We start from the raw sequence: 8,206 nt of genomic DNA, 5'->3' as shown, positions 1-8,206 counted from the left end.
GCAGAGAGACAGAGACAAAGGCTAAAAGAGAGAGAGAGAGAGAGAGAGAGAGAAAGAAAGAAAGAAGGAGCACTCCCATCCTCTGGCTTACTCCCCAGGTGTCTGCAACAGCCGGAGCTGGATCAGGCTGAAGCCGAGAGCTGGGAATTTAGTCTGTTTTACGTGGGTGATAGGCTAAGTAATGCGTTAGCAGGAAAATGGAATAGGGACCAGAGCTGGAACTTGAACCTAGGCATTCTTGCATAGGTTGCAGGAGTCATATTCAGTGTTTTAATAATTATTATTTCCTTAACTTTATCATTTGCTATTCATATTTGGACCTAGAATGCTTGTTAAACCAGAGAGGAAAAATCTATAATAGTGGACAAGGATGGACCAGGAGAGATATGGAGCGTTGGGGAAATTTTTCAGTACTTCTAAAACCACATTAAGGCTGAAAATTCATATTTATAATTTGGCATTAGTTTGTAGGTTAGAATATATTGTTATTATTATGCCACAGGAAAAAGAAATCTTGATTAAAAATAGATTCTGATCCCTTCCAAATCAATGTGACCTTTCCTTAACAGATCTAAATCAATCAAGCCTTTGCTATATTCAGTTCTTCAGGAGTGGCTCTATTCATAGAGGTAATTTAGGATTATATGACCTTTTTAGCCATAACAGCCAAAGAAATTCCACTGGAATATGGACGGGTTATAAGGCAAGAAATGGAAGAATGAGAGTTTTAGCAAATTAAAACTCCATGTAACTGAGCTGTTCTCTTGTCTAGGCTTGTACTCAAATCTCCTGGATGATATAGATTTGAGGTCATTCCTATGGCAGTGATATTAAACTTCATGGCACTTAAGAAATCTCTAGGGAACTCTAAAAAAATACACAACTTTTATTTCCGAGACTTCTAAATCACCAGATGTTAGGTAAGGACCAGATCTCTTTCATTTCTGCACATCTCTTAGGGTGATTTTGATCAGAGGATCCATAGTTGGCACTTTTAGAAACACTAATAATTATAATATTATCATGTGAAAAATACAGTTTTTAAAAAGTGAATCTTAATGCTCAATTGGACTTACCCCTAATGGTAGAGTTAGAAACGTGCCAGGGGATTCCAATTCAATCCCATCAAGGTGGCATGTACCAATGCCATCTCACTAGTCAAAGTGATCAGTTTCAGTTCATAATTGATCATAATGATAGGATTAAGAGTCAAAGGGATCACATAAACAAGACTAGTGTCTGCTAATACTAACTGGTAGAATTAAAAAGGAGAGAACAATCCAACATGGGAAGCAGGATACACAGCAGACTCATAGAATGGCAGATGTCCTAAACAGTACTCTGACTCAGAATCAGTCCTTAAAGCATTTGGATCTGGCTGAAGAGCCCATGAGAATATTTTAGGCATGGAAAGCCAAGACACTGTGGCAAAAAAAAAAAAAAAAAAAAAAAAAAAAAACCAACAAAAAACAAAAAAACAAACCTAAATGAAAGATCTCTGTGAGTGAGATCCCAGCAGAAAGAATGGGTCATCAAAGAAGGAGGTACCTTTCTCTGAAGGGAGGACAGAACTTGCACTTTGACTATGGCCTTGTCTAAATAAGATCGGAGTTGGCGAACTCAAGAGGCTTCCATAGCCTTGGCAGCTCATGACAAGAGCCTCTGATGATTACTGATGTCAATTGTTAGCCGGTGCTGTGGCTCAATAGGCTAATCCTCCGCCTGTGGCGCTGGCACCCCAGGTTCAGGTCCCAGTCGGGGCGCCTAATTCTGTCCCAGTTGCTCCTCTTCCTGTCCAGCTCTCTGCTGTGGCCTGGGAGTGCAGTGGAGGATGGCCCAAGTCCTTGGGCCCTGCACGTGCATGGGAGACCAGGAGGAAGCACCTGGGTCCTGGCTTCAGATCAGCGTGGTGCGCTGGCCGCAGCGGCCATCAGGTGATGAACCAATGGAAAAGGAAGACCTTTCTCTGTCCTTTCTCTCACTGTCTAACTCTGCCTGTCAAAAAAAAAAAAAAAAAAAAAAAAAAAAAAAAAGAGTGTCAAGGGTTAAATCAAAAATAGGAGTCACTGTGCTCTTACTCCCCATGTAGGATCTCTGTCCTTAGTATGTTGTACTATGTGAATTAACATTATAACTAGTACTCGAACAGTACTTTATACTTTGTGTGTCTATGTGGGTGCAAATTGTTGAAATCTTTACTTAGTATATACTAAATTGATCTTCTGTATACAAAGATAATTGAAAATGAATCTTGGGCCGGTGCCGTGGATCACTTGGCTAATGCTCCGCCTGCGGCGCTGGCACCCTGGGTTCTAGTCCTGGTTGGGGTGCCAGTTCTGTCCCGGTTGCTCCTCTTCCAGTCTAGCTCTCTGCTGTGGCCTGGGAGGGCAGTGGAGGATGGCCCAAGTGCTTGGTTCCCTGCACCCGCATGGAGACTGGGAGGAAGTATCCGGCTCCTGGCTTTGGATTGGCACAGCACCGACGGTGAAGGCCATTAGGGGCATGAACCAATGGAAGGAAGACCTTTCTCTCTGTCTCTCTCTCACTGTCTATACCTCTCTCTCTGTTTCTCTCACTGTCTAACTCTGCCTGTCAAAAAAAAAATAAATAAATAAAAAAGAAAGAAAATGAATCTTGATGGAGAATGGGATAGGAGAGGGAGTGGGAGATGGGATGGTTGCGGGTAGGAATGAGGTTATAGGGGGGGAAGCTGCTCTAATCCAAAAGTTAAATAAAAGTAAAAAAAAAAAAGTCAGTTTCAATTTTCTCCCATTTTCCTTTATTCTTGACTTGCTGTACTTAATATGTGATAAAAATGGAAGACGAAGATTTAACATATCTTAGAGGGAAAATTATATATGTAAAATATCATCATCTTAAGAAGAATCAGCATGTTATTTTTTAATTGATCTTTAGCCAAAGATGTTAGCTGTATTTTTACCTCTTATTTCCCCTCCAGATTCTTGAATCATAATTGTCCATTTTCTTTGTAATACAATGATCAGTAAAGAGAATTAAATGTCTCCTGCTATAGCTGTACTTTCCAAAAAATTCAATTTTGCTTATCTAACTTCTTCTCTCTTTTTTATTTTTTTATTTTTATTTTTTGACAGGAAGAGTGGACAGTGAAAGAGAGAGACAGAGAGAAAGGTCTTCCTTTGCCGTTGGTTCACCCTCCAAAGGCCGCCGCAGCTGGCTGTGACCAGCGCACCACGCTGATCCAAAGGCAGGAGCCAGGTTCTTCTCCTGGTCTCCCATGGGGTGCAGGGCCCAAGCACTTGGGCCATCTTCCACTGCACTCCTGGGCCACAGCAGAGAGCTGGCCTGGAAGAGGGGCAACTGGGACAGAATCCGGCGCCCCGACCAGGACTAGAACCTGGTGTGCCGGCGCCGCAAGGTGGAGGATTAGCCTAGTGAGCCGCGGCGCCGGCCAACTTCTTCTCTTTAATTTCAAATCTCTTAGGAGCACAGAGTCAAGAATTAAATTTATAAGACTAGAAAATCTATCAAATGCCACCTAATATGTTCCTTGCCATCTAAATCTATTGAAAGTATACTTCCAAGGGATTCAGAGGTATCTGCATCTACGCTATGGTATGAGACCACATGCACCCATGTTTTCCCAATTCCACGTCTTAGACTATAACGGTCATTTATCTCACAATGGATATTAATTTGTAGGTGATTTTTAGGCAAGAAAAAGGTACTGGTATTCTAACTAATATCTGGAGACTTTGATACACTTGGCACATACTGTCCTTATGAACCATGAAGGACTCTTTGGGAGAAAGAAGTAACAGCAGGTGTTTAGTTCTTTAAGTAGAAAAACCGAGACCCAAAGTGTGGATTAGAAGCTGCACCAGAAATATTCTCTTTACTTGGAGAATGTTCTCTTAACTGCCTTGGGGATGTTCTACAGCCCACTCTTCCACAAAATGAAACCAATGTGAGTAAAAAAGGCATTCAAATGACAAAAGTTAATGATATTCAGGTATAACAGTCACTTTTCATATTAATAAACAATATTTTGAATTGTATTGCTTAACCTTCTATTTTTCCACATTACCTTTTTGGAGAAGTGTTAGCAAGAATGGTGGACACAGCAGGTCAAGCATGGTGACAAGAAGGGCCAAGGACCCAGTTAACTTCAACCTGAAGAAACAACTACAGAATATGGAATTAGAGCAGTTTTATATTACAATATAATTGGCATTCATTCTCCCTGCCAAGCCTGTGTGGCTCTAATGGGGTGACTTTTATGTGGTATGTGTTTAATGAGAGCTTCTAACCTTTCCAATTCAATTCAGTATATTAATGAGATAAGAGCAATTTGATTTGGATTTTTCCAGTTCTGTGATAAGAATCAAGGGAGTTTTCAGTGTATCCATGAGAGGTGGGTGAGAGGTGGAGATAATTCATACTAGAGGTGGTAAAAGGCCATCACTTCTTTAGGGAGCACAATGAGATCTTGAGTCGTGTCTTGTAGCATCTCATAGAAATGGCTTCTATTGTGGTGGGGAATGTCTTTCATGGGACCTCTCCAGACATTTAGATGTTGGATAGAGTGGGTAATGGGGTTTCTGGTTGATGTGAGAATTGGATTGTCACTGGGTGCATGGGTTTGGGCAGGCAACCTCATGACTGGATTTTGCATGAGTCAAACAAATACCAAAGCATTGTGCCTTAGTGGTCCTATTTCCTGTGAGCTATTTGACTTGGTGGCCAAATGGTGTCAAGAATAGCCAATTTCATTCTCTTTGTTGATGGCCTCAAGAAGTTGGAGAAAATGTTGCACTGACAGAAATTGTCCCAAGACTTTATTTAATGTTGTTTGTGTTTTACTATAAATATTTATTATTCTGGTGAAAAGAATTTTCCTTGTGTGCCATATTGCATCTTCTGGGAAGAAAATATTGAGACAAGAGGGCATTTATCATTCTGGAGTTTATTGGCTCTTACTGTTTATTTATTCTTAAAGGGAAAACAATCCTCACACCAGGAAGTAATGAAATGACAGAGCCAAACCCACAGATTGATGGTGGAGAAAACTTGAGGTGACAAAGACACAGGCTGTTTTTGTACTGCAGTTTTTCAGAAAATGATTTTGTTCTCACCTTGACGGTACTGATGCTCTGATGTCTGCTTGATCTAGTTCTTGGCTACCCCGGGCAGGCTGTGAGACCCTCAGCTTTGAGGGGAGTCTCCTCAACTTTGAGCTTCAGCTTCTATATCGGTAAAATGATTGGTCAGAGATCTGAACCTAAATGAAGTCATCTATGATGACTGCTGTTACTATCTGTAAAAAAAATGTGAGGCTTTTTGGGGGTATGTGATGTTGACCAAGTCAAAGTCCCACAAAACACAGAAATCCTTAAACTCTGTAACTTCCGCGTTTCATGTTGCTGTGTGTGTGCAGAAGAGGGAGTGTTTAGTGTTAGGGCAGACATTTCTTTCCTCGAAGGGAAGCAAAGGGCAGTGCTAATGATTGGGAGGTCTGGTTCTCACTGTCATGAACCTTGGGAATGTAAAGTCGCATTCTGCTCTTGCATGAGTGTGAAGGGCACATAAATTACATCCATGTGTCCTTCAACTCTAGGATCCTGTCTCCCACTGCCCCTCTGTCCCGCCTCACTCCTTTTTATCCTCCCTATCCCTGTTTCTCTTTGTGTGGAAGTTTTTGTATTTTTGCAGTTTTAGCTTTATTCCGCTGTATCAGATTGTCACAAACTGGGTAATTGAAATGAGCAGAAACTTATCTGACTCTTGGTTGGGAAGTCCAGGAGCATGGTCCTGGAATCTAGTCAGAGTCTTCATGCTGTATCATAACATGGTGGAAGGGATCACATGGGCAAGACAGATCAAGAGGAGGCCAACCTCATGCTTACAGCAAACTCATTCTCATAACAACATCCATTCATGAGGGCTCCAGCAAGCAGACATGTAGCCTCCTTCCTTTCTGTCTGTATCCTTGCTTTCACCTGGACAACTACCTGTTTGGCTCTCAGAATATTGGTCTTCAATTAGCAATAATCGCACCTCGGATAAACCTCACTGGCTACGATACTGCCACTGTGCAAAGCTAGAATATTGGTCTGCAAAGAAGTTTTGATAGATGGAACAGCTTCTCTGTGGACCTCACATAACCTCTTCATCTAATAGACAAGGAAATTTCCTTATTGAAAGAAATTGTGGTAAACAATCAATAGGATAACAAAAGAAGTATATTGCTCAATTAGAGTTGGAATTCTAGATCAATTAAGCACACTGGTTCCCTTGTGTTCTGGGATAGGCACACAGTATTTAAAGGTCATTGGGAACCTACAGTGGCTTAGAGGACAGCAGGCAGGACGTAAAGAGGCTGAAAACCAAGTCTCAGGAAGACCAGTTGAAGGGGAAGATGGTGTTTGAAGTGAGAAAGAGAAAACCAAATAGGAGATACGATGGCGACTTTTATAGCCATTGAGCAGATATGTAGAAGGAAGGTGGCATCTTGAGTTTCCATGAGGGTAGAACCAGGTTGTGGGACGGAAACCTTGAGTAGCAAATCTGGTTTTCGTGATCAGCAGGGATGTCTACAGTTAGAGCTGTTTCACAGTGATGAGGTGTTGCATTGTGTCCTACGTGGCTCTGTGCAGCCTGCGTAGGAACAAGTGTTCCAGCAGAAGAGAGAACGAGGGGTTTCTTCGGAGGTTGTAGTTGATGACAGCTGAGGCCTTTGTGCTCTAATATTCCAAGAGATCCAGGATTGGGAAACCCTGTTTTGCTTAGTTCAAAGCTCAGTTTGCACTTTAGAAAATGTTAAGTCCAACTAGCTTTAAAAGGCAGTGACTTTCAAGGTTCATTTCTGGTGTATAATCCAAATAGCCTGTTACAAGATACTTCTATTGCAGAAAAAGCTCAATCCACCAAATGAAACCAGTACAACACATGAAGAGGCTCTTATGAAACTACAATTTGATGGCTCAAGTGAATTAAGAGACTATAAATTCAGTTGTTTTTTTAAAAAATACTTCTCAGTATTGCATATTGATAATCAGGACACCATATATAAAATTTAACATTTTATTTATGTTTTTTAATTTGACAGATAGAGTTAGACAGTGAGAGAGAGACCGAGAGAATGTTCTTCCTTCCGTTGGTTCAGCCCCCAAATGGCCGCTATGGCTGGAGCTATGCTGATCCGAACCCAGGAGCCAGGTGCTTCCTCCTGGTCTCCCATGCGGACGCAGGGCCCAAGCAGTTGGGCCCTTCTCCACTGCCTTCTTGACCACAGCTGAGAGCTGGACTGGGAGAGGAGCAACCAGGACTATAACCTGGCGCCCATATGGGATGCTGGCACCGCAGGTGAACGATTAACCAAATGAGCCACGGCGCCGGCCCTAAAATTTAACATTTTATTCATTGGCTCAGTGTTTAAAATTTGGGCTAAATTTGTGATATCAAAAGTTTTGAATACTAAAACAAAATGTCAGGTAGATTGCATTTTCCACATTCCTTTTAATTATCTCTAAAATCCCTTCAAAGTACCAACCACACACTGGTAGTCCATTTCTCCTTAATAGCCTTTTGGGTTTATGAAATTCCTGTGAAAGTGACCTTTTCTCTTCTATTTCACTGTAATTTCTCAGTTGGACATGAAGGAAAAAAATTTAAGGGACATTCCACTTTAACAGAAACAGCAATATCTTCTGTTTTGGAATTTCAATAGGAAGCTGTGAGTAGCTTCACTGCTTTCATATTGAGTGGAACCCACTTGAGTTACTTCAGATGTCTTCGTGCAGCACTAAGAAAAAAGTCCCTGCTTCTTTCTTATCCCTATCTGTAACATGCTGCAACAAAATCAACATGATAAATTTGTTTCTCCAGAAACAACTGTGATTTCATTTTCCTTTCTCTTTAATTTGAAAGTTTTTTTTTGAGTCAGGGAAAATAGTATTTAAAATTTGTAAAAGGGAGCGGGAGATGAGAGGGTTACGGGTGGTAGGGAAATTATGGGGGGGGGGGAGCCACTGTAATCCAAAAGCTGTACTTTGGAAATTTATATTTATTAAATAAAAGTTAAAAAAAGAAAAAAATTTGTAATGAGACAGTACGATGGGGAAAGGTTGCTTAACAGGTACCACATTACAATTGGATAGGAGAAATAAATTTGTGTTCAACTATACTATAGAGAAAAAAATAATGTGTATTTCAAAACAGCTATAAG

At 41.0% G+C, this 8,206-nt stretch overlaps 1 pseudogene; it reads right to left on the bottom strand.

The window, feature by feature from the left end:
* Positions 1 to 6,001: 6,001 nt before the first annotated feature.
* LOC127492904 (U4 spliceosomal RNA) lies at positions 6,002 to 6,081 on the bottom strand (annotated as a pseudogene).
* Between the last annotated feature and the right edge of the window lie 2,125 nt (positions 6,082 to 8,206).

The sequence above is a fragment of the Oryctolagus cuniculus genome, chromosome 14 (assembly GCF_051225735.1).
Source record: "Oryctolagus cuniculus isolate XC-2025 breed Fujian yellow rabbit chromosome 14, ASM5122573v1, whole genome shotgun sequence".
Classification (NCBI taxonomy): Eukaryota; Metazoa; Chordata; class Mammalia; order Lagomorpha; family Leporidae; genus Oryctolagus; species Oryctolagus cuniculus.
The sequence above is the reverse complement of the archived record's forward strand: the minus strand, read 5'-3'. Positions and strand labels throughout refer to the sequence as shown.